Source organism: Canis lupus, chromosome 28 (genome assembly GCF_048164855.1).
Source record: "Canis lupus baileyi chromosome 28, mCanLup2.hap1, whole genome shotgun sequence".
Taxonomy (NCBI): domain Eukaryota; kingdom Metazoa; phylum Chordata; class Mammalia; order Carnivora; family Canidae; genus Canis; species Canis lupus.
The window spans coordinates 7,329,295-7,355,316 of NC_132865.1; the positions used below are offsets into that span (position 1 = coordinate 7,329,295).

Below are 26,022 nucleotides of genomic sequence, written 5' to 3' on the forward strand. Positions count from 1 at the left end.
ACTGGGGATTGTCTCTGGAAGTGAGAATGTGTTTCAAGTATAGAAATAAGGGTTCCCATAAATACACATATTTGTGTAACAAAAGGAGAAACTGATGACACTGAATGCTAAATTTCTTCCAATCGGTATTCTACTCACGTCTAGAGCAGCAGGAGACAAGTTATGAAAATGTTCTTAGATTGTACTTTCTAACACCAACCACATGTGCCTACTGAATACTTGGAGTGTGGCTAGTGGAAATGAGGAACTGAATTTTTATTTTAATTAAATGTGAATAGTGGCTACTATATCAGCACAATTTTAGAGAAACGGATTTTTTTTTTTTTCTGGGCACATGGCTATTGAGTGAAAGACTACTATGACTAAATTACCTTTGCCTAGGTCTGGCTGTGGTCAGGTAAGCTAAGATTTGCTAAAGGGATGCAAAAAAAAACCCTCTGTGTATATACAACTTCCAGATCATGCCATATGAAGGGAGGTACATATATTTTTTCCTTCCTTCTTTATAACTGGTTAGCATGTGGACAGCTGAGTCATCTTTAATCATGTGAATGAAGGCATCACCTTGGGGATGTCAAATAAGATAGACAACTTTGTAAAATAGGACTTGGGGCTTGCTTGTTTAAGCACTAATATTCAGGGGTTTGGGCATCAATTAATAAGCCTGCATTTGGTTTTCTTTTCTTTTTAATATATCCTTCCTGGAATTTGCTGTGATTCCTGAATCAAAGGGTTTAGGTAGTTCCTCAAGACTAGAAATTTCTCAGCCAGTTTTTGAAAGTCCATCTATTTTATTCTCTCTAGTCTTCTGAAAATTAAATCAAATATATGTTAAGCCTTTTATTGCCATTGCTTCCTTCTTAATTTCTCTGACATATTTTCTATCTCTAGATAGAAAAAAATCTCTTGCCGGTAAGAACTTGAGAATTATCGTCCATTTTTTAATTGTTTATCTATGCATTATATGACTTGGAGATCTTAATTTCAGTGTTTATACTTCGAGAATGTCTCTTTGGTTCTCTTTCAGATTCATTTGTTTCCTTGTATGAATCCTAATAGCCTCTTTTCTCTGTTAACTATTGTAAACACAATAATTTCATGTGCCATTCTTGAGAAGTCCTATGTAACTACAGCTAATGGAGAATTTTTAATTCTCCTGCTTGTTTCTCTTGTTGTCTTACTAAAATACCTTATTCCTGTATATTTTTAAACTTTGAATCATCAGCTTATGATTAAGAGAGCATTTTCCAAAGTTATTTTGAGCTATCAGGATCAAGAATGAGCACCTTTCTGTGTTTATTCCATCAAGTTCTTTGGACAGGTGTCAAGCCAGATCCATTTCCCAGTTTGGAGTTTCCCTTTATCATACTGTTAGTAAAACGTGAGACTCAAAAATATATTCCCTCTTCCTGAACATCTTTAAATGTGCATGACCCTTGATTACCAAGATCTAAAAGGCTCAGGTTTATCTTTAGCTGAAGCTTCATTTTACCACTGTGTAGCCATCTTTCCTTCCTTTTTGGAGCCTAAGGATATCTCTTGTGTGTGTACTTAACTTATTTGAATGAATATTGATATTCAACATTTACAGGTGTTCTACACTGGCATATTTTTAGAACAATTTTAAAGTGGAAATAAAATTTTCTGATGAAATCTAAGAAGAAAATTAGCTTTGTTTGGCTCGTTCATATATTCCTTGAGTCATGGTTTCCTTATCTCCATCATCTGTGAATATGGATGTGTATGCCTGTATGTAAACTTTAGTAGGCATCCAAATATCCACGTGGAACATAATCAAGTATCTTAGAATTTCCCTGCTTTTTTTTAATACTTTCCTGCGTAGTCCTAGCATTAAGAAATTTTGAAAACTTTTTCCTTTTCTTTCTATATTTGTAGGTTTATTTACTCATTCATTTATCCATTCATCCCTAATCCACTAATTATTTTATTTGAGGACAGTCTATGCTCCATGCAGTCTACTTGCACAGGGAAATCCTAGCAGGCTAAATTAAGCAATTCAAGGTGGTTGTTGTTATTTTAAATGAATCCAAAAAAATAAAAAAAATCCTGAACTGCTTAATTTAAAGGATATTTCAATGGATTAAAAAAAATGGCATGTAAGTTCACATTCTTTAAATAAAAAATAGTTTCAAAATATGTCTTAATATTTATGGATTTTTTATTACAAGTATTTTAATTTGAATGAGCAGTCATCAACATTAACAGTATAGGATCATACTGCTCTGATGAAATAATTACCTCTATGGATTCATCTAAATATATTATAAAATGTTCTTGGTAGCTTATATTATAGATATTGATCAAGCTAAATAGTAGTTGTATGTATGATATAAAAATTAATCAAATCCAGTCAAATTCTTTTTCTCTGTATAAGCAAAAAAGAAATTTTAAGTGTGCTTTATTTACTATATAGAATTAGATGAGGATTTTACAATAGGGGGCATTTTTAAAAATGAAATAATCTAGATAAATGTAACAAGGTAAATGCACAAGTTGGTATACCACAAAGGCAACAGTGATAACCAATGCTTGCTTGTTACTCCCACATTTGATAAACAGCTTTTGACATAAAGTTATGTGACTTGCTGCCCCTGAAATGCAGGTCCCCAGGGAGTTTCACACAACAAAAGGAACTCTTGCTTTGGCACTGGCACTTTCTGTTTTGTGTTTATTTTTTTAAGTCCATTTATGCTCGCATTAAATCCCTCCCCTTATATTCTCTCAATGTGAATATGGACGAGTAACTCAATATTACTGACATGTTACAACATACCCATGTTAGTTTCTACCAAGTATCTTGTCTTCTCTTGTTGTTAGACACTTTGACCCACACAGAAAACTATATGATAATCATTTTATTTCAGTAGCTGAAGCTTTTCAGTATTCATATTGAGTTTCTTCTGCACATTTTGTAAATTAAATTTATATACTTTTGCACCTATACACTGAACAAATTACAAATTAAAGATGAAACAAGATACTTGATGTAGAGCTAGTCCGCAGTTGGGTAGTATAGGCCCTGAATCACACAAAAAAAGCTTGGTCTACAGATGGTGAACTACAGGAAATAATATTGCTTTCCAGTCCTCCACAGGCTTCACTGCTGAACAACAAGAAAACAAAGATATTAGAATAGTTCATAAGATGAGATCATAGTCTACAGTTAGACATGCAGGGACACCTAAATGACATCTGGTACTAGATTCTCATTGCTAATCCTTGGCAAGGATGGCCAGGAGATGACTCTCTTTTGAGTGTAGTCCATGATGCCAATCTCCACTGAGATAAGATCGTAGTAATACACAGCATAATTCTTTGGTGCTTTTCTTTTAAGATTTTATTTATTATTTACTCATGAGAGACACAGAGGGAGAGGCAGAGACACAGGCAGAGAGAGAGGCAGGCTCCTCAGGGAGTCTGTTCTTTGGTTCTTTGAACTAGGACTCAGTTTTTTATTTTCCTTCCTAACTAGTGTCAACATTCATTCCATCAGGAAACCCATGCTAGTAGTATTTAATAATAAAGTCTTCAAAAAATGGAGGAACAAGTGTTATCCTTCCAAATTAATTCTAAAAGGAAATCTGATAAGATAGCCAATATATATTAAGAAACTTGGATGATTTAGTCAAAGTTGATGAAAACTGATTGATTCAATATAAATTTAGCTAAATTTATGAACGTATTGCCTATAAGCCCAACGTTGAACTCTGGGAACTCTGATGTCATGAAATTTTAATATAATTAATATTCTATAAAATATCATTTGATGCCAATGTCAGATGAACTAATATGATTAAACCTTTAAAAATTAATGTAACACTTCCTATGAGGGAAGGAATTAATGTAAACTGAGAATAAGAGGTTTTAGAGACAATCAGACCCATATTAAATTCTGATTCCATTTCTTGCTGATGGTGGCGATTGCATACTACTACTCTGAGCCTTAGTTTCCTCATCACTAAAATAGAATTAGGGATAACTACCCCATAAAACTGCTGTGAAAATTAAGCAGGATGACATCTATTGCTACTCAGTGAATGCTATCTTGGTGGTGACTATTACCCATATTTCAATGTTTGTTAACTGTTTTTGTGATATAAAAAATGAAGAACAAATATGGTGCCTGGGTGGCTCAGATGTTTAAGTGTCTGCCTTCTGCTTGGGTCATGTACCCAGGATCCTGGGATCTAACTCTGCATCAGGCTCCTTGCTTTGGGGAGCCTGCTTCTCCCTCTTCTCCTCACTTATGAGCTCTCTCTCTCTCTCTATCAAATAGATGAATGAAATCTTTTTTAAAAAAGGAAGGATTCACCTGGATATCTATTATTTGATTCTTTTACTGTATTCTATAATAAATACAGATATAAGAAAGTGTATGAATTCTTTTGACTTATTTTCCAAAGTGCTTTATTTCATATTACCATTGTTGGAATTAGTTTGAAGTGCATAAAATATATCTAGGATAACAGAAAGACTAAATTTTTTAAGAGCCAATATTGTTTATTCATTACTCTAAATCTTGCTGATGGCTATCAAATTTCTCTAGCAACAGTCAAATTCTTAGGATACCTGGGTGGCTCAGTGGTTGAGTGTCTGCCTTTGGCTCAGTTCGTTATCCCGGGGTCCTGGGATCAAGTCCCACATCAGGTTCGCAGGAGGAAGCCTGCTTGTCTCTCTGCCTGTGTCTCTGCCTCTCTCTCTCTGTGTGTCTCTCATGAATAAATCTTTTTTTTTTTAAGTCAAATTCTTTTCTTTCGTGATATATACCACATATTGGCTTCTGATATAGATAAAATGATTATAAAATCCATACATAAACTCTCAAGCTACTTGGTCATACATTATTCTGGGTGTTACCATGTGATTTTGGATAAGATTAACATGCATATTGGTAGACTGTATAAAGTAGATTGCCCTTCATAATGTGGGTGAACTTCATCTAACCAGTGGAATGCCTGAAAATAAAAAGTCTGACTCTTCCCCCCAATAAAGGAGAATTCTTTTTCCTGATGGTCTTCGAATTTCCTGGCTCTATAGCAGCCTGCGAACATTTGGATTCAAACTAGGATGTTTGCTCTGAAAAATTTGGATTTTCTAGCCTCAGTAATTACATATGAGTGAATTCCTTATAATCAATCATTCAATCAATATCTCTCTATATAGCCTGCATCATTTCTCCTGAGAAATCTGCTATAATTCTTATTCTTGATCCTCTATGCATAACGTATAGAACGAACGAATGCATGAATGAATGGTAGATTTAATGCGCTTAGGTACCTTAAAAAACTTATGGAATATCCTGACTCAATAATGAATCAGTCTTAGGTGATCAGAATTTAAAGTTTTTTGAAATGGTCATATAGGAGTGAAAATATATGATTTTTTTGAAGTAGAAAAATGGTTTTGAATTAAGAAGATATGAACTACACCAAATGGAAGAAACTTGCTGAGCAATCTGAATAGTTTATCTTCACATTTCCTTGTATATCTCTAAATATTCTAGGTTGGTTTTTCTTTCACCATTCTATTTCATTATCTTCTTACCTTTATATTTTTTATGAGAAATCCACTATAATTCTTAATATATTTCCTCGCTATATATAATGATTACTTTTTTTCCTCTAGCTTCTTTCAAGATTTCCTCCTTAGGTCTTCTGTACTGTGAGCATGATTTGCCTAGCTATACATTTTTTTGGTATGTATCTTGCTTTGTGTTCTCTGAGCTTTGTGGATTTATGGTTTGGTGTCTGTCATTAATTTGAAAAAAAAATCGGCCATTATTACTTTAAATATTTCTTCTACTCCCTTCTCTATTAATCTTATTCTGTTATTATACTTATGTATGTAACACCTTTTAGAATTATACCACAGTTCTTTGATATTCTAGTTTGGTTTCTTTTTTTTTTTTTTTTCTTTCATTATTCTTTTCTCTTTTCATTTCAGTTTGAGAGGTTGCTATTGACCTATCTTCAAGCTCACTGATTTTTTTCCTCAGCTGTGTCCAGTTTACTAATGAGCCCATTAAACCCTTTTTTTATTTCTGATAGTCATTTTGGATTTAACATTTTTTTAATGTTTTAGAGTTAGCATTTCTTTTTTAATTAGAATTTCCATCTCTGTTTATATTACCCATCTATTCTTGCTTGTTGTTTACCTTTACAATTTAGAGTCGTTAAAAATTTAGTCATAGTTCTATGAAATTCTCTGATAATTCCATATCTGTGTCTTACTCTAATGCTTGCTTTGTCTCTTCAGAGTTTTTCTCTTGCCTTTTAGCATGCATTGTAATTTTTTATTGAAAGCTGGTCATGATGTATCAGGTAATAGGAAATGTGACAAAAAGACCTTTAGTGTAAAGTTTGGTTTTAATCTGATTTACAGGAGAGGAGTGTTTAAAGTTTGCCAAAGCAGTTTTCAGTCTGTCAGTTTTCTCTAGCGTCTCTATTGTTTTTTCTCTTATTGTTTTTGAGTTTCCCTAAAAATCTTCTTAAATAGAATCTGTACCTTGAAGTTCTTTCAGCTGTAATCCATTATTATATTCTGGAGCCCTGCTGATGTTGTGACAGGTGGAAGAAATCTATAATCTCATGATTTTCATTCAGTGGTTCTCTGTCCCTGGACTGTGACCTCCACAAAAGTTTCTCAGCTTTTATTCCTCCTGCAGGTGAGACAGGAAGGCTGGAGAGAGATGGAGTTACATCATTTCCTTTCTCTATTTTGGATAGGGCTTTGCAAAGTTCCTGTCCCCTAACATAAGCCTTAATTTTAGAGAACATTCTGTGATTGTTTCATAAAAAAATTCTTTTCTCACACTCTTGCCAAAACAGGCTTTTTCTTGACTTTCCACATTGAGAACCTGCTGGGCATTTCTGGAGACAAAGCCCACAAAAACTGCAGCCCCTACAGCCAGAGTTTCTCACTCTGATGCTAATCCACATAGTGCCTCCAGCAATTTATTAAAGTTACTATTTAAGTGTGCCTACCAATTTATGGCTCCAGCAGCTTCTGTTCCAGATAAGCTACTGGCTATAATTCACTGTATTCACTTGTCTGTACAGAGTCCAGGATGGTGATTTGCTTCATAGGCATGGTTCCCTGATGAGTCCAAGAAAAGTCACTGGTTCCCAGTTCAGAATTTTACTTAGATTCAGATAAGGACTTCAAATTCTTTACATGTCAGAGCTGAAATGAGGTTCTGTGTTGCCATTTCTGAATTTATTTGTATCTATTTTGTAGACTGTTAAATTTTGTCATCAAGAATTTTTTTTCTTCTTTCAAGTAGGGTTTATTATTAGTATGACTATAAAATTTACTATTGTCCAAATCAGGATATGTTTAAAAATTAAAAGAGAGCTCTTAATGCCAATATTGAACTATAAGGCATAAATGGATTTTGGGGAACTGTGAAATAGGGCCATTCTATATTTTATCTGAGTTCTTGTATATGTGAAATTATATATGAATGACAACTTTGGTTTTTGTTACTATATGAATGATGACTTTCTTGATCATATATCATGGTATTCAAAAGTATTTTTTTTAAGATTTTATTTATTCATGAGAGACATAGGCAGAGGGAGAATCAGGCTCCTCACAGGCAGCCAGATGTGGGACTCGATTCCTGATCCTGAGATCACGCCCTGAGCTGAAGGCAGACACTCAACCACTGAGTCATCCAGGTGTCCCCAGAAATTTTTGTATAATGGTTCACCTTATTTTGACATTGAATTTTGGAAACTGGAAAGTCTGAGTTGGGAATAAATTTTACTTTGAATAGTTGACATTTTGCCAGAGGATTCTTTAATTATATTTGAGGCTTAGTAATTGTATCAAGATATGTTTAATAGTGAATTATGTTTTATCCATTTTTCCTAGGATATAGTTTCTCTTTTAATCTGTAGCATCCATTGTTTATTTACATTTATATGTGTTTATATGTGTCCATAAATTATATTTTTCAAATTTCTATTTGTTTCTGAATCTTTTGTTTTTTAAGAATGTAAATCATACTTGTTTGAATCTGCTTTTCCCTCCATATCTAGAATCATTTTTTCTGATCTTTTTTTTATCTCTTGCTTCAATTTCATTCTGTTCTACAGAACTTTTTAAAAGACGGTATGCTTTTGGTAATATTTCTCTTTTTTAAAGATTTTATTTATTTATTTGAGAGGAGTAGGAGGAAGGGTGACAGGCAGACTCCCCACTGAGTGCAGAGGACAACGTGGGGCTTGATCCTATGACCCTGAGATCATGACCTGAGCTGAAATCAGAGCCCGACACTTAACCTACTGTGCCACCCATGTACCCCAATATTGTTCTTATTTTGGTTTTATTAATGATTTTCTTTTTGTTCTAATTATTTTGTCAGATCATGTCCAATCTCCCTATCTTATTTACCATTTCCTATTTAATATTCTGTACTCTGTCTTTGAAAAAAAATATTTTTTTCCACACAGCTGCCTTGTGATCATTAATTTCTTTGGGTATGAAGAACCAGATGTTTGAAGATTTGGGAAAGGTAACACCACTGCTGATGTTTATAATTCAGTTAAAAATATATTTTTGGGTTGGTATATTGGTGGTTCTTTTCAAGTTATTATTTCGTTTTAAATGAGGGCAGATTAAGTGGAAAATTTGTAGAAGAATTGAGAAGAGGATTATTGCGTACTGGGGCAATAAAGATTGTCTTGGCTCATGGTAAAGCCTTTGTATAACCTGCATATGTACAATGATCTGTTATCTATACTTACTCACCTGCCTCTGGGTAGCACTGATAAAGCAGAGACATTAGACATTTCTTTTACTTCCTTCAGCTTTTCTTTATTTTTTGCTATACTGAATTGAGACCATGAAAGGATATTCCTGCCTGGCTTCCTGCATCGCTTACTACAGCATTTAGAACAAGGTATATTTGATGAGCTTCTTAAGACTATATTTAGAAAAATCTGCATGCTGCCTGAAGCCAAGAAGGTGTGTATCAGCTCTATATGAACATGTTGATTTTGTCACAAATTTTATTTGACAGATATAATTTATTGATTGTGACTTGAGGTTAAGGATATTTACTTCACTATTTGGTTATATCAGTGAGTGTTAGAGGAGGGAAGTAAAATAAAAATACCTCTGCCACATAGGTAGCACTTATGGAATGTTCTCAAGCTTTCCCTCATAGAACTCTCTCCATACCCTGAGTTAATAAACAGTTAAGTAAAAGAGATGAACTACACAAGTTTGTTAGTTTTCCTGTTCCAACCTGATTCCCCCAACCTCTGTTCCAAAGTTACTCAGTTCTTCTTCAAAGAGGTAACAGATTATAAAGGCTTTATGTATCCTTCCAGAAAATCACTGCAGTTATAAGCATATAATATTATAAAAATATTAATAGGCTAATAGGTAAAAGGAATATATATGTATATAAAGAATATTAAGTACAAAAATATAGTAAAAAGATGTCTAGGTGTGCTATTATAGGGGTACAAGTGTAGGGGAATTTATATAAAATATATATCTAGAGTTCATTTTATACCATATTTTTTGTACTGGATATACTGGAGAGCATTTCATACCAATAAATTACTTTTATCTGCTCTATAATACTCCATTAAATAGATTTATTCAGTAATAGTTTATTGAATTCATGCTCTGTTGGTAAATATTTAGCTTGTTTTAATATTCTGATTATCATTTTTAATACTTTTATTAGTAATTTTGAATGCAAGTATTTCTGGAGGACAAGTTTTATAACTTCATTGCATTTTTAAAAACATATATAACTAACTACAAAAAAGTATTTTAAAACATTGTAATTTGTGAACTGTGGGGTAAAATACTTAAGGGATTGGCAGGGAGCTGAGGGGAGAACAGAGAGAAGAAATAATCCACTAAAGTTGCCTACTTCTCACCTAAAGTGTGAAAATAAAAGTCGCATCTAATTCCAAGGGCATGAAAAGATTATGAAATGCTACTTTTAAACTCATGTCAAGGATATTTACACTTTCAAGACACTTTTAAGTCATAGTTGTCATTTGCAACAGACTCAGAAATGCCATATGTAATTAGAACACAACCAGGAGTGACTTAAATTCATTTAGTGAGTGAAAAAACAGTTCGAGGCTTTCTGCATAGTTATCTCAGATGAACCGAAGTAATCAAGTCCCCCAAAATGTCAGATAGGTAATAGACAGCTCCCTTCAGAAGACTCAATCCTTAAAACTATTCATTTTTAAAAAACATTTCTCATTTATGACATTCTGAGCTAGAGTTGCTTGCAAGTTTAATGACTGAAATTGTCCCCCTGAAAAAAGAAATGTAAAATGGTTAAAGAAAAATAGCAGCATAACAGTCTTTTGAAAATCTTTCACATGTAGGTAACAACATATTAGAAGTTAGGAAATTGGGTGTGCCTTATAAGTATTTTTTTTTAATAGTGGTTGGGGATTTGAAGTAAAATTGAAACTGAATAATTCTTCCTGCAGCTGTCAACCAGTAGTTAGTAGGAAGCTATATGAAGAGGTATGGCAAGTAATTGGGTGAGACTTATTTATTATTGTTGTATAATTGGAAGCATATACCTGTTATCCATTTTCCTTTAGTTTGATGCAGTCCCAGTTGTTTGCTTTAGTTGCCCTTGCTTGAGGAGACACATCCAAAAAAGACTGATATCTGAGTTTACTGCCTATTTTTTTCTTTCAGTTTTATGTTCTCAGGTTTTACATTTAGATTTTTAGTCCATTTTTAAAAAGATTTTATTTATTTATTCATGAGAGACACACACAAGGGAGAGAGGCAGAGACAGGAGGCAGAGGGAGAAGCAGGCTCCCTGCAGGGCCTGATGTGGGACTCGATCCCCACACTCCAGGATCATGCCTTGAGCCAAAGTCAGATGCTCAACTGCTGAGCCACCCAGGAGTCCCACTGTGGGGTCCGTTGTAACTTCTCTTTCATTTCTGATTTTTAGTCTCCCGTCTGTTTTTCTTGATGAATCTGGCTAAAGATTTATCAATTTTGTTTATCTTTTCACAGGACCAGCTCTTAGTTTCATTGATCTGTTTCATTTTTTTTTCTTTCCATCTATTTTTGGTATCTTTATTATCTTCTTTCTAATAACATTGGCTCTTGTTTGTTCTTTTTCTATTTCCTTTAAGTATAAAGTTAGACTGTTTGAGATTGCTCTTGTTTTTTTGAGGTGGCCTTGTATCGATATATCTCTCTAAACTGTTTTAGTCATGTTTCAAAGATATTTAAATGTGTTTTTATTTGCATTTGTCACAAAATATTTATTTCCTCTTTAATTTCTTTATTGACCCATTGGTTGTTTAGTAACATGTTGGTTAGCCTCCATGTGTTCATGTCTTTTTCCAGTTTTTCCTTGTAATTGGTTTGTAGTTTCATGACATTTTCATCAGAAAAGATACTTGAAATGATTTCAATCCTCCTAAATTTAGTAAGATTTGTTTTGTGACCTAACATAGGATCTATTCTGGAGAATGTTTCAAGTGCACTTGAAGAGAATATGTATTCTGTTGATTTGGGATGGAGTGTTTTGTGTATATCCGTTAAGACCATCTGGTCTAATGTGTCACTCAGAGCCACCATTTCCTTATTGACTTTCTTCCTAGAGGATCTATCTATTGATGTAAGTGGGGTGTTATAGTTCCCCGATAGTATTGCATTACTGTCAATTTTTTCCTTTATGTCTGTTAATATTTTTTGTTGTTTTTAGGTGCTCTTCAGTGGATACATAGATATTTATACTTGTTATATTTTCTTGTTGGATTGATTCATTTACCATTATTAGTACCCACCCTTCTTTATCTCTTGCTATAGTCTTTGTTTTAAAGTGTATTTGGCTTAAGTATTGCTACCCTGGCATTTTTTTATTGTTCATTTCGATTTGCATGGTGTTTTTCCATCCCTGCAGATTGTATGTGTCTTTAAGTTTGAGGTCTCTTGTAAGCAGCATAAAGAGGAGTGTTTTTTTTTTTTTATCTATTACATCATTTTATGGTTTTTGATTGGAATAGTCTATACTTAAAGCAATTATTGATCAGCATGTATGTGTTGCCATTTTGTTACTTGTCTTCTAGCTTTTTCTGTTCCTTTCTTCTTTTGCTCCTTTCCATTTTAATTTGATGACTATGCTATGTTTGGATTACTTTCTTTTTTAATTTTTGTGTATGTATTTTAGATGCCTGGTTGGTTGTTACCATGAGGTTAACATTTGTTTTAAGTTGATGGTTGCATCAAAGTTCAAAAGCATCTAAAAACATTACATATTTACTTCTCTTTACTTGATGTCATATTTTATTTTTATGTATACATTTATTATTATAAAATTGATCTTTTTTACATTTCCTATTAACTTTATAAGAGATTGATTTACTACTTTTACTATATGTTTGCTTTTACCAATATAATTTTACTTTCAGTATTTTATCCTACTTACAGCCCGTATTTTTGTACTTAAATTTTTTGGAGCACCTGGGTGGCTCAGTTGGTTAAGTGTCTGCCTTCAGCTCATGACGTGATCACAGGGTCCTGGAATGAAGCCCCACATAGGGCTTCCTGCTCAGCAAGGAGTCTGCTTCTTCCTGTGCCCCTAGCCCTCCACTTGTGCTCTTTCTCATGCTGTCCCAAGTAAATAAATAAAATTTTTTTTTAAGTTTAACATTTATTGTAAGGCCAGTTTAGTGATGATGAACTTTACTTCATTTATTTGGGAACCTCTTAATCTCTCCTTCAGATCTGAATGATAAGCTTTCTTGTTGAATTATTCTTGGTTTCTATTTATGTGTGTCATCTTCAATTTTCATCATTGTCTTACAGTTTTCAGTGTACACATCTTTTACCTCCTTGGTTAATTTATTCCTAGACATCTTATTTCCTTAATGCAATTATATATGAAATTGCTTTCTTCTCTTTTTGATAGATTGTCATTAGTGTATAGAAATGCAACAGATTTTTGTATATTGATTTTGTATCCTGAAATTTTACTGACTTTGTTGATTACTTTTAATAGTTTTTAGTAAAATCTTTAGATTTTCTGTAAATAATGTCATCTGTAAAAACTGATCGTTTTTCTTCTTCCTTTCTGATTTGGATGTGTTTTACTCATTTTCCTAATTTGTTGCTCTGGTTAGGACTGCCAATACCATGTTAAGTAAAAGTGGCAAGAGTGGACATCCTTTGTTTGCTCCTGATCTAAGGAAAAGCTTTTAGTTTCTCTGCAATGAGCATAATGTTAGCTGTGGGATTGTTATATTGGCCTTTAGTATGTTGAACTATGTTCTCTCTAAATCTTTCTTGAGAATTTTTACCATTAATGTATATTGATCTTAGGTAAATGCTTCACCTTCCTCTGTTAAGATGACTATATAATTTCTTCATTTCATTAATGTGGTATATTACATTGATTTATTTGTGGATGTTGCACCATCCATGCATGGCTGAACTAAATCAAACTGATCATGATGTATAATCCTTTAATTAGGTAACATTTGATTAAGGTGGCAGGTTTATCAGTGATATTGGCCTATAATTTTCTTGTGGTTCCTTGTCTGGTTTTGGTATCACGGTAATGCTGGCTTTCTAAAGTGATTATTGGCTTTTGTAAAATGAATTTTGAAGTGTTACTTCTTCTTTCACAGAAAGCATACATATAAAAACTCATTTATAAAGTCTATTTCAAGTTGATAACAACTTAAATTTGAATGCATTTGAAGTCACGGTTTGTGATGTCACAATTTATATCTTTATCTTGTGTATACCTTAACTAATATAGTTAATTTTTATTATTTTTGTTTTTTAACCTTTATACCAGCTTCATAAATCATTGATTCTCCATCTTTACAACATTATTACCACATATTTACCTTTTGCTGTGGGATACATATTTTTTCTGTACTCACTAGTGCCTGTTCATTTCAACTCAAACACATTCCTTTAACTTTTCTTGTAAGGCCAGACTATGGTGAAGAAGTCCTTAGATTTTTATTCTCTGGAAAACTTTTTATCACTCCTTTAGTTCTGAGTGACATCTTCACTGGGTAAGATACAGCTAAATGACCTATTAGTTACTACATCAATATCATGAATTGATGTCCATAGTTGTTGAATCCATGCATCATTTTCATCCTTGTTTAAATAGCCACTTCAGTCATTAGCTTTTTGAGCAAACAGTAGTGGATAGAACAAATGTCTACCTTATCAGAGAGGCACTCCTCTATAGTGGAAGCCCTTTGGTGATTATACACATGGAACATAACTCTTCTCACATCCTGGGTTTTGGAAGTTCACATACTTTCTTTGGATCTTCTTGGCACTAGTTTTCTGATCTGTGCCTTCAAAATTGCTGACCAAACTATTAGCCACTGCTCAGAATCATAATTGATTCATACCTAAGCGTCCTTACTCTTCCGGGCAAAGTAGACCACTAGATATAAAATTGGGAAGTTTTTATTCCCCAGTGACCTCAGGGCTTCATATGAGTCTAATTATCCCACAGAACCACTCAGGCCAGGTGTTAGCAAATCATCTAGTAATATGTATAAATCTGTCTTAACCTGTTCATAAGGATTGTCTGTGCAGTATACGTGAAGAAGAGGTGGCAGGTAGTCTTAGGTGCCTCAGAAGGTACCTTGGGAGTATGAGCCACCTGGTTTAGCAATTTAATTGAACAGACTCTATTCCAATTCATATATTCTTCCACTAGATGCTGAAATGCTGCTGAGTACCTCCAAAAGTGAACATTGGTTACATGGTACTCATTTTTTAACAGGAGTTCAGATATTTTGGTCACATGGAATACTGGGTCAGCTATCACTACCCACTAGAAAATCAGGAATGATTTCTCAATATGAGAATTTTCCGGTGAGGATTTTTTCTTTGAAATAGTAAAGGTTTCCATTCTTCTATAGATTTTTAAAAACTTCCATAGTGCATCTTCGTCTGCCACAGACTCAACAAATACTATTGGTTCACCTGGGTCATAAATGCAGAGAACTATTTCTTTGCATAGCATGCTGAACCAAGTAGAAAATTTTCTCAGGCTCTGGGTCAAACTCAAAGGTGACAGGTTTACTAGTTCCTTGATAAATAAATAGACTCAATAACACAGCAAATATACAACAAGGCCTCCAAAGCATTAGCTGTGTTTTAGTTGAAGGGGATATGAATAACAACAGCTTGTTTTTTATTTTGAAGAGAATATTATAGCATGTTCCAGACAAGTGGAATCCCTGAATACCCGATTTTGTGATGCTTCTAACCCACTATTTCCTGCTATACAGGTTGACATGGGGATGATAATATGAATATTTTGACATATGGATGAAAAATTTATGCAACCCAGTTCAAGGTAGTCAGATAAAAAATATGCAATTTCTATAAAGGTAAAAAAGCTAATAGTAATACATCAGATACAAGAAACAGTATAGCCTCGTTCCAATAAAGAGTCCACATTAAGAATAGTAATTATAATTGTGCATGCTTCCTGATTGAGTGTATATGTTGGAAACATTTAATAATTAAAAATAAGTCAAATATTTATTAAAATATGATATAGTGCATAGGCAGCAATTTAAGTTCTCATTAAAAGTGAGACCATTTAAATCAACATGATAATTTTTTTTTTTTTTTTTTTGCTGGAATTAGCAGGCACTTGGCAATTCAAAATTTAAACTTGTATTATTAGTTGATAGACTTGCACTTAATGACAAATGCAGTTCTAAAACAGGTTATATAGTTGACAAGTGGGTTTATTTATATGAATCCTCTGGCCAATATTTCAATTGATTACCGCATTCTTTGTAATTCTAACCCTTTTATTTGAGGACTTTTTAAAAGATTTTATTTATTTATTCATGAGAGAGAGAGAGGCAGAGACACAGGCAGAGGGAGAAGTAGGTTCCACGCAGGGAGCCCGACGTGGGACTTGATCCTGGATATCCAGCATCAGGCCCTGGGCTGAAGGCGGCGCTAAACCGCTGAGCCACCCGGGCTGCCCTATTTGAGGACTTAATACATTCTACACACTGGAAGTCTAAAGTTCTTGGAAGTCTTTACAGTTTATGTTCTACATAAGTCCTATTTCTTGTAAAAAGTGTAAATTATACAGAGATTTCATATTTATTTGTACTCATCATCATGAATGCATTTGGTATTTCATTAGGGAATCCAGTGCTCAATCCTTAGATTAGTGAGCATTGAACATGTATTTTCCATTTGAAGACTGAGAAATTGCTGTCTTAGAGGTTATAGTTTTGTTTCCCTATCTCTGTTAGAACTGGAATGAGTAGTTAGTATCACAGCATCTGTATTCCTGGCTTTTAGATGAAAGAATGATTCTACGGTATTATTATGAGAATAGTTCATGAAATTCAGTCTGGAGCCTTTATCCCCAGCCATCCTAAAGTATTTGTAAGTATCTAATAATCTATATTAATCTATATTCTCTATGTAGTCATGCTTCAAACTCACTTTTCAGTACATTAGGTTTAATTCTTTCTAATATATATATGGATACACACACATATATATAAAATAAACTCTGATAGACTACCAACTACTACAGGAAATGAGGTGTCATGATTTATATACTAGTCTTCTTACTGCCATTTACCAAGTAAATAATTTTATGTGGTTTCATTTTCAAAAAATTTAATCCAATAATAAAGTATCCTGCACATAAAATTCTTATACATAGAAAAAAATGTAAAGATTATTATACATTTTACAAATGTCTTAAAATATGTAACCAGTGTAGATAAAATTCCTAGTGAAGAAAGTTTACAAAGGACTGTTAGTAGCAGCTGGCCTATGGAACATTTGCATGAACATTTGTGCCTTTAGACTGGGCCAAAAACAAACATTTGTTTGTAGTGATGATTAAAATAAACATTTTAATTTAGGTAGTGTTTTAGACCAAAACAAGTGTCTTCAAATAAAATAATATTTAGGAAAGTAAGACTCCTGCAAATATGTTGTTTTTGCCAATGCAGGTGCTAATGTACATGTTAAGTAAGCTGTGGGTTTCATTCTTCATGAGAGAAAAAGGGATACACCATTCCCCCTTTTCATAATATGAAATGGAAATAACTATAAAAAATTTTGTTCAATAAAAGTATTGTGAATAAGATATTCACCTTAATTAAAATATCTTTAATATGTTAAAGACATTAAGTTGTTTAAATGTTGGGTGATAATAGCCTTTCTGAGTTTATGAAATAAAACATTGGAAACATAAAGTTATTAGTACAGTTCAAAATACATATATATGATTTATAAAGTATAGCTGGCTATTAAACCTATGTTGGCTCATTTCAGCTGAGGAAAGTTTACATATTAAATCTAATGGGAGCCACCTTCTTGGATGGTAGCTGTTGGGGCTGAATGCATGATTGAATCATTTTGTTTGGGAACTCTGAGAAGGCCCATGAATGTAGAACTTCCTTTCTATTCTCAATACTATTTCCTACCTTGTCCCATGTGTTATGCCTTTGTACCCAGTATCTAGGATTGGAACTGGGCCAGAGCAGTAGTATGAATAAACCAAGTCTGATGAGAAAGAGGAGCCTGAAAACCAGTAGAAGAAAGCAAATTCTATAAATTTCCACATGATCACTCTATATGGTAATTAAAGATCATTTTGAGTAAAAAATTCTCTATGTAGTCATGCTTCAAACTCACTTCTCAGTTTTAAGATAAATACAAACCTAGAGCTCTAGTGAAAATACAACAATATCTCTATGAAGCAGTACTGTAAGTTCCCAATTTCAAAATAAGACTGAAATTAGGTGCAAATTCAGAAATAGTTTTTGGACTTTTTTAATTAAAAGGAGTTGAATACCTCATTTCATACCAGTGAAGAGTCTATGGGAAATACTTCTCATTCTAGACTTCAATTGCTTGTTAAACTATCATTAAAATGAAGTATGAAGAAATAAAAGTTAAGGGAATGTATCATCTAAATGAAATAATTCCTAAACTTCCACTAGGAAAAATTAACATAGGTGAAAAGAAGACAATAACAACCAAAAGAGTGAGCAAAAGTTTTGGTAAAGCTCAATAACTATGCAGCATCAAAAAATCATGATTGTATGATTCAGTGAAGGATTAAAGCATGCAAAGATGCTGGTTACATATTTGTAATTTTTTAGTGGTAACTATGACATTTTAGCTTATAATTAAAAGAATAACAGGGGAGAAGGACAATCGAAAATAAAGATACAAATAAGATACTAAATACTCCTACTCTTGAGAATGATGGACCCAGACCTTAAAAATAACCATTCAGTCTTCAGAGAAAACTACAAAAGTGGAATATAAATACATAATTTGAAGGTATTAGAGAGTGGATGGAAACTGACAAATTCTGGTGGGAAGTGCATACTCTCTTAGAGGAAAGACAAGTTCTCATCTTGGCAGTTTTTAATCTGAATGAATCATAATTTGTATGACATGTCAGTGACAGCAATGGCATTGATGAAAAACATGTCAGTAATGGTGGTGGGTAAATAGTAATCTTTCCATCCTAAGGAACCAGAAAACTAAAGCCAAAGAAACCAAAATTGCTGCAGAGAGTAGTAGAATTCCGAGTAGGAATGATGTAGAGAAGACATTTCTAAATTATGTTTACTTATACATCTGATTCACCTCTGAGTTGAATTAGAAGTGAATCAGTCAGGGATATGGATACAGAAGTTTAACTCATCAACAGACAAAGGAACAGAGAATAGAGTTGCTGTCTATGAAAGTTCTGCAATTCAAGTCCAGCCAAACTAAAACTAGAGAATCTATTCTCATTAAACAAGCAAATAGAATATAAGCAGCCACAATTTATTGTCCAAAACTTAATCCAAATTTATACAATACTTGAGTATTATAAATGGACACATTCTCAAAAATAAATTGAAAATTGATATCAGTTAAATGATGAACTTCCAAAAGAGAATTTTCAAGGGGCAATTTTGATTGAATAGATGAGGTAAATAAAATATGTTCACAATAAATGAGAAGAGAGGAGATTTCCATAGAGAGTTGTAAACAAGTAAAAAGAACCAAATTACATCTTAGAACCAAAATATAAATTTACTAAAAACATAAATGCCATTGATTTAAATGCAAAATAGAAGAGTTAATGAACTTGAACATTCATCATCAGAAAGAATTCAAAGTGAGGAGAGGAAATACAATTTTGAGAAGATGAACAGAAACATCAGGACCTGTTACATAGTATCCCATTGTTTAGCATACACATAATTGGGTCCTAGAAGTAGAATAGAGAGAGAATGGGGAAGAAAATATTTGTAGTAATATTAGTAATCCTCTAAATATTATAAAAATAGAATTTTAATAAAAGATATTTAATCAACACAAGTACAATAAAAACCATCAAGTCAAATTGTTGAAAGCTAAATATGAGCTAATCTTGAAAGCTACAAGAGAAAGGTGACACAGGATGAAAAGGAATAATCAAATTAATGTCTGGGATTTTTATCAAAAACCATAAAATGGATCATTCTTATAATGAAAGATTATAGAAAGAAGGAAAAAGAATGAAATATGTAAAACCCGAATTTGACACTCCACAAATAGATCCTTTAAAAATGAAAGTGTAATAAAAATATTTTCAGGTGAAAGAATACTAGGAGAATTCCTTGTAATCAGATACACACAAGTTAGGGCAGGCTTAAGATAAATGACATAACTGGAATCTCAGATTCTCCAAAAATAATAAAGAACATTGGAAATAATAAATGTCTAGTTAGTATAAAAGATGTTAATTTTTTTTGTTTTCCCCTCTTAATGATTTTATTATATAATTCTTCAAAACAAAATTTTATAGAGCCTATATTAACCTTTCCATAAAAAATGGGAAGGTATAAGCCTATACTCTATACTTTTCTAAGATTTCTATAATTCTTGTGAAGTGGTACAATATAAATTGTAAGTAAATTCTGAAAAGTTAAAGATATATGTTGTATTATCAAAGATAGTCACTAAACAAACAAAAACAATGTATAACTAATAAAATAGAAAAATCAACACTGGAACAAAAAATATCATATAAGATAGGTTAGAAATGGTGAAATACAAAAGAGGAAAACGAATTAAATTAAAGATTAAATCCAAACATCAATGATGGCTTTAATTGAAAGTAAACACTTCAATTAAAAGTTAAAAATATAATGGATTAAAAATCAAGACAAAGTATATGTTGTTTGCAAGAGATGCACTTAAAGATATAGTTAGGTTGAAAGTAAATATGTGAAAAAAGCATATAACATGTTATCTACTGTATTGTATCCCCTTCAAATTCTTATGTTGAAATTCTAATATCCACTAACAAAAAATGTAACCTTATTTGGGGATAAGGTCTTCAAATGGTGATTATCTTAAAATGTTGTTGTTAGGGTGGAGACTTAATCCTATATAACTGGTATCCTTGTAAGAAGAGAAAGGGACACCAGGGAGATGTATGCACAGAGTAAAGACTTTATGAAGAGGCAATAAGAAGGTGGCCATCTACAAGCCAATGAGAGAAGCCTTAGAGTAAAGGAACCCTGCCAGCACATTTGTCTCAGACTTTCAGCCTCTAACACTGTGAGAAAAATTAACTTCTGTTGCTTAGGCCACAAATGTAAAGTATTTTGCTATAGCAACAAACTTATACTATATCAACAGTAAGCATAAAAATGCTGAAGTGGCTAGAAACTGAGGAGTTATATAAATTAAACAATAAACTGTATAGATTATAGGATAAATCACAAAGGAAATTGGAAAATAGTTTAACAATAAAAATGTAACTTGTAAAAATGGAGTACTACAAAATCAGTGCTTATTATATTATTATATTATATTAGAAAAGCTTTGCAAAATGAGTATTTACATTTTCATCTTTAGAAATTAGAAAAAAGAAAATCCAGAAAGAAAGACAGTAGAAACTAATGAAATTAATGAAGTCAAACCTTTCCTCTTTAAAAGATCAAGAAAATTAAGCCCACTTTCTTGTTCTAGGCAAAATACTTAAGTTATCTGCACAGTTGAGGCATTAGCACAGTCTGGGAAGACAGTAACCAGGACTCATTAAAAGGATATTACTAAATACTTTGCAGTTAATACTACTAATTCCTTTGTGAACTTCAACAAGAAGCTCATCCACCAATTTCTGCGATGGCTTTCCTGTGGAGTTTTCCAACTGGGCCATGGGCACACCCAATGCTCCAAGTTATTACCCCCCACCTTCTGGTCAACTTTTGGCATGTGTTCCCATAGACATTAAGTGGAAGCTTTTGTTATGGCTAGTGAGCATGTATAGAAGGCTGGCTTGATTATGTAGAATTAAGAGAAAGCTTATAAGCTTAAAATTTTTAGGGCATCATGCTAGGAAAAACAAATGGGAAGTTCTTAGCACTTTGCCTGGCTCTATAGAATTGAGAAAAAGAAGCATAAAATTATAAGAATTCATGCCAAAGAAGGAATAAAAAAGGTGGAGTGAGTCCATCCATAGAAAAGATCTGAACAATTTTCAGAATCTCCAGACTGACCAGTGAAGGTGTTTATTTTTTCAAAGCCAATTAGCAAAAATTGGAGTTGATGACTGTTTCTTCAAACACAAATACAGCATTTTGAAAGAAATATTTCAAGGAACATGAGAATTCAAGGAAACAATTACTACCAAAGGAACACAATTTTCTAGTAGCCAGCCCCAAAATGGAGATCTATAAATCGTTTGAAAGAGAATTTAAAATAATTGTTATACTGAAACTCAGTGAACTACAAGGGAACAGAGACTACTCAATGAAATAGGGAACTGTATAGGAACTATATATGAACTCAACAAGGAAAAGAAAACATTTAAAAATTCTGGAGCTGAGGAATATAATGAATGAAGTAAAAACTGCAATAGAGAGCACTGAGAACAGACTTGATGAAACAGAAAAAGAATTTGTGAACTTGAAGACTAGTCATTTAAAAGTATCTAATCAAAGGAGAAAAAAGAATGAAAAAAAGAATGAAATGAAAAAAGAATGAAGGAAAACTTAGATGAATTATATCACAGCCCGAACTATGTAATAGATGTATTATGGGACTCCTCAAAGGAGAAGAAAGAAAATAGAACTAAAAGCTTACTTTAAAAAATGACTTATTTCTCAAATCTGAGGGGAAAAATGGTTATCTAGGTATATGAAGCACATATGTCTCAAAACAGACTCAACCCAAGATAAAAATCAGAGATAATTTTGAAAGCAGCAAAAGAAACTCATCACATACATGAGAACCCTCAAAATACTATACATGGATTTTTTTTTTCAGCAGAAATCATGTAGCCCAGGGAAAGGTAGGATAATATATTCAAAATGCTGAAAAAAAATACCCTGCTGACCAAGAATACTTTTTCTGGCAAAGCTGTTCTTCAGAAATGAAGAAGAGATACTATTCCAAACAAAACAGAGAGTTCATCATCACTAGACTGCCTTACAAGAAATGCTAGCAGGAATTCTTTAAGTCAAAATAAAAGAACACTAATTGATAATATGAAAATATTAGCAGTTTTAAAACTCCCACATGGAGCTGAGTATACAGTCAAAATAGAATAATACTGCAATGGTGGCATACAAATCATTTAATTCTAAAAGATGGTTAAAGAACAAAATTATTAAAAATATTAATATCTATAATTTTAAAAACTACAAAGATATAAATTACATCAAAAATATAAAATGTGGATTGAAGAATAGAGATTTCATTCCTACAATTGAAGTTATCAGCTTAAAATAGACTGCTATAACTAAAATGTTTTATGTAAGTCTCATGGTAACCATAAATAATATAGGAGGTACACAGCAGATAAAAAGAATAACAGCATATTACCATTATAAATCATCAAATTATCAAGGAGGACAGCAAAAAAGAGAAAAAAAAATAATAAGATGGCAATAGTATACCCTCAGCTAGCAATAACTGCTTTAATGTAAATGTATTAATCTCTCCAATCAAAAGACATAGTGACTGAATGGTTAAAAAAACAAGACCCAACTATACACTGCCTATAAAAGATTCACTTCAGCTTTAAGGACACACATAAATTGAAAGTGAAGTGAGGAAAAAGATACCACATTTAAAAACAGCACAGGCATGGTTATATAAGAAAAAAAATTTGATAAAGGGGTCAATTCCTCATGAGGATATAAGAGTTATGTTTGAACCAAACATTGGCCTTCCTAAATATATTAAGCAAACAGTAACAAATAAGGAGAGAGAGAGAGAGAGAGAGAGAGAGAATAGTAGAGAATTTTAGTATCCCACTTTCAAAACGGATAGAACATCCAAACAGTAAATCAATAAGGAAATAACAGACTTGAATAACATGAAAGACCAAATATACTAAACAAACATGTCCTATTAAACAGCACATGCTTCTCAAGTGCAACTGGAACATTCTCCAGGATAAAACATGTATTTGGCCATAAAACAAGTTCTAACAAATTTAAGAAAATTGATATCTTAAGTATTTTTTAACCATAATGTTATAAAACTAGAAATCAATTCCTGTAGGAAAACTGGAAAATTAAAAGGAAGAACCAAGAGTATTATGAGACAAGTGCATATTTGGTATGTGTAAATACACATACCAAAATTTATGAGATGCAGCAAAACTATTCTAAGGTGGAAGTTTAAAATGATGTATGCTTATGTTAGAGGGGGGAAAAAAAGATAGGTTTCACGTAAGTACTTAGCTGTATACTTCATGAAACCAGAAAAAGAATAACAATCTGAGTCCAAATTAGCAGAATGAATGAAATAAAAATGAACAATGAAGAAATAAGTTATACTAGAAAATAATAGAAATGATCAATATAACTAAGACCTTGTTTTTCAAAAAGATAAATAAAATGATAAATGTTAGGCTAACATTAAGAGAAGATTCAAATAAAATCAGAAAGATACATTACAACTAATGCCACAGATACAAAGAATCCTAAGACTACTATAAACAATACGCCAATAAGTTGAATATTTAGAAGAAATGGGGAGGTGACTAGAATTATATAACTGAAAAAGACTCAATCATGAAGAAATAGAAAATCTAAACAGACCAATAACAAGAATTATTTGGTATTCAAAAACTTACCAACAAGGAAGAGCCCAGGACCAGGCAAGTTCATGGGTTAATTTTACCAAACATTTAAAGAATTAATACCAATTCTTCTCAGAACCCTCCAAAAGTAGAAGAGTAGGAATCACCCCCAGATTCATTTTATTAAGGCAGCATAACCCCTGATACCAAAAGCAGATAAGGACATTAAAAGAAAATAAAATTACAGGCCATTTTCCCTAATGATCACAGATACAAAAATCTTCAATAAAATATGAGCAAACTGAAATTAATAGCACATTAGAAAGACTATAAACCATGACCAAGTGAGAATTTCCTCCTAGAATGCAAGGATGGTTCAACATATGCACATCAATTGAGGTGATATATCACATTAAAAGAATGAAAAGTAAAAATTATATAATTATTTCAATAGATGCAGAAAAAGAATTTATCAATATTCAGTATTCTTTCATAGCAAAAACCCTCAACAAACTTGAGATAGGATCTACCTCAACATAATAAAGACCATATATGATAGCACACTACTAACATCATACTCAACAGTGAAAATTAGAAAGTTTTTAAAGTTTTAAGTTTTCTAAGATCAGAAACGAGAAGAATGTCTACTTTTGCCTCTCTTTTGCCCTCAATGCAGTATGGGAAGTCCTAGCCAGAGCAATTAGGCAAGAAAAACAAAAACATCCAAATCAGAAAAGAGGAAGTAGAATTTTCTCTGTTTGGGATTTTCTATATCATACTATCTACAAAGATTCCACAAAAAAACTATCAGAGCTAATACATTAAAAAAGCTGTAGGATACAAAATCAGTATATTGGAATCAGTTGCATTTTCATACACTAACTGACTATTTGAAAGAAAATTTAAAAATACCCCATTTGCAACAGCATCAAGAACAACAAATAGTTAAGAATATTTACAACCAATGAGGTTAAAAACCTCTACACTAACAAATGTAAGCTATTGAAGATACAAATAGATGCAAAGATATTCCATGTTCATATATTGAAAAAGTACTGTTGTTAAAGTCTCCATACTAGCCAAAGCAATCCATAGATTCACTGAAATCTCTGTTGAAATTTCAGTAGTATGTTTTTCAGATAACTAGAAATAACAACCCAAAAATTGCATAAGACCCCATATGGCCACAGACATTTTGAGAAAGAAGGAATCTAGAGATATCATAATTCCTAATATCAAACTATATCACAAAGCTATAGTCATGAAAAGAGCATAGTATTTGTATAAAAACAGACATACAGACTAATGGAACAGGATAGAAAACCCAGAAATAAACCCATACATTTATGGTGAACTAATCTTTGAAAAGAGTGCAAAAACATACCATGAAGAAAGCATAGTCTCTTCAATAAATGGTGTTGGGAAAACCGGATATCCATGTACAAAAGAATGAATCTGGACATCTTCTTTACACTATTCACAAAAACTAATTCAAATGGATTAAAGACTTAAATGTAAGACCTAAAACCGTAAAACTCTTAGAACAAAACATAGGGAAAAAAATCTCTTTGACTTTGGTTTCATAGTGATTTTCTGGATCGGATACTGAAAGCATGAATAACAAAAGCAAAAACCAACAAGTGGGACGGTCAAACTACAAAGCTCTGCACAGAGGGAAACGACAGAGTGTAAAGGCAATCAATGGAATGGGAGAAAATATTTGCAAACTTTATATTTGATAACAGGTTATTATCCAAAATATATAAAGAAATCATACAACTTAATAGTAAGAAAATAAATAATCCAATTAAAAAGGTCAGAGGACCTGAGTAAACATTTTGCAAAGACAACCTACAAATGGCCAACAGTTACAAGAAAAGGTCATCAACATTAATATTCACGAGGGAAACGCACTACCATGA

At 32.5% G+C, this 26,022-nt stretch overlaps 1 long non-coding RNA gene across 5 annotated transcripts in view; it reads left to right on the forward strand.

Moving 5' to 3' along the window:
- Positions 1-26,022, forward strand: part of LOC140620150 (uncharacterized) — a 145,622-nt gene that overhangs the window by 57,015 nt on the left and 62,585 nt on the right. For 2 of the 5 annotated variants that reach the window (XR_012019897.1, XR_012019898.1), the window contains exons 3-5: positions 8,478-8,539; positions 8,835-8,991; positions 16,351-16,437. This is a non-coding gene — a long non-coding RNA (uncharacterized lncRNA). Of the gene's footprint in view, positions 1-8,477; positions 8,540-8,834; positions 8,992-16,350; positions 16,438-17,526; positions 17,651-26,022 lie in introns of those variants that run through there. The other 3 variants (XR_012019896.1, XR_012019900.1, XR_012019899.1) reach the window with 3 other exon arrangements.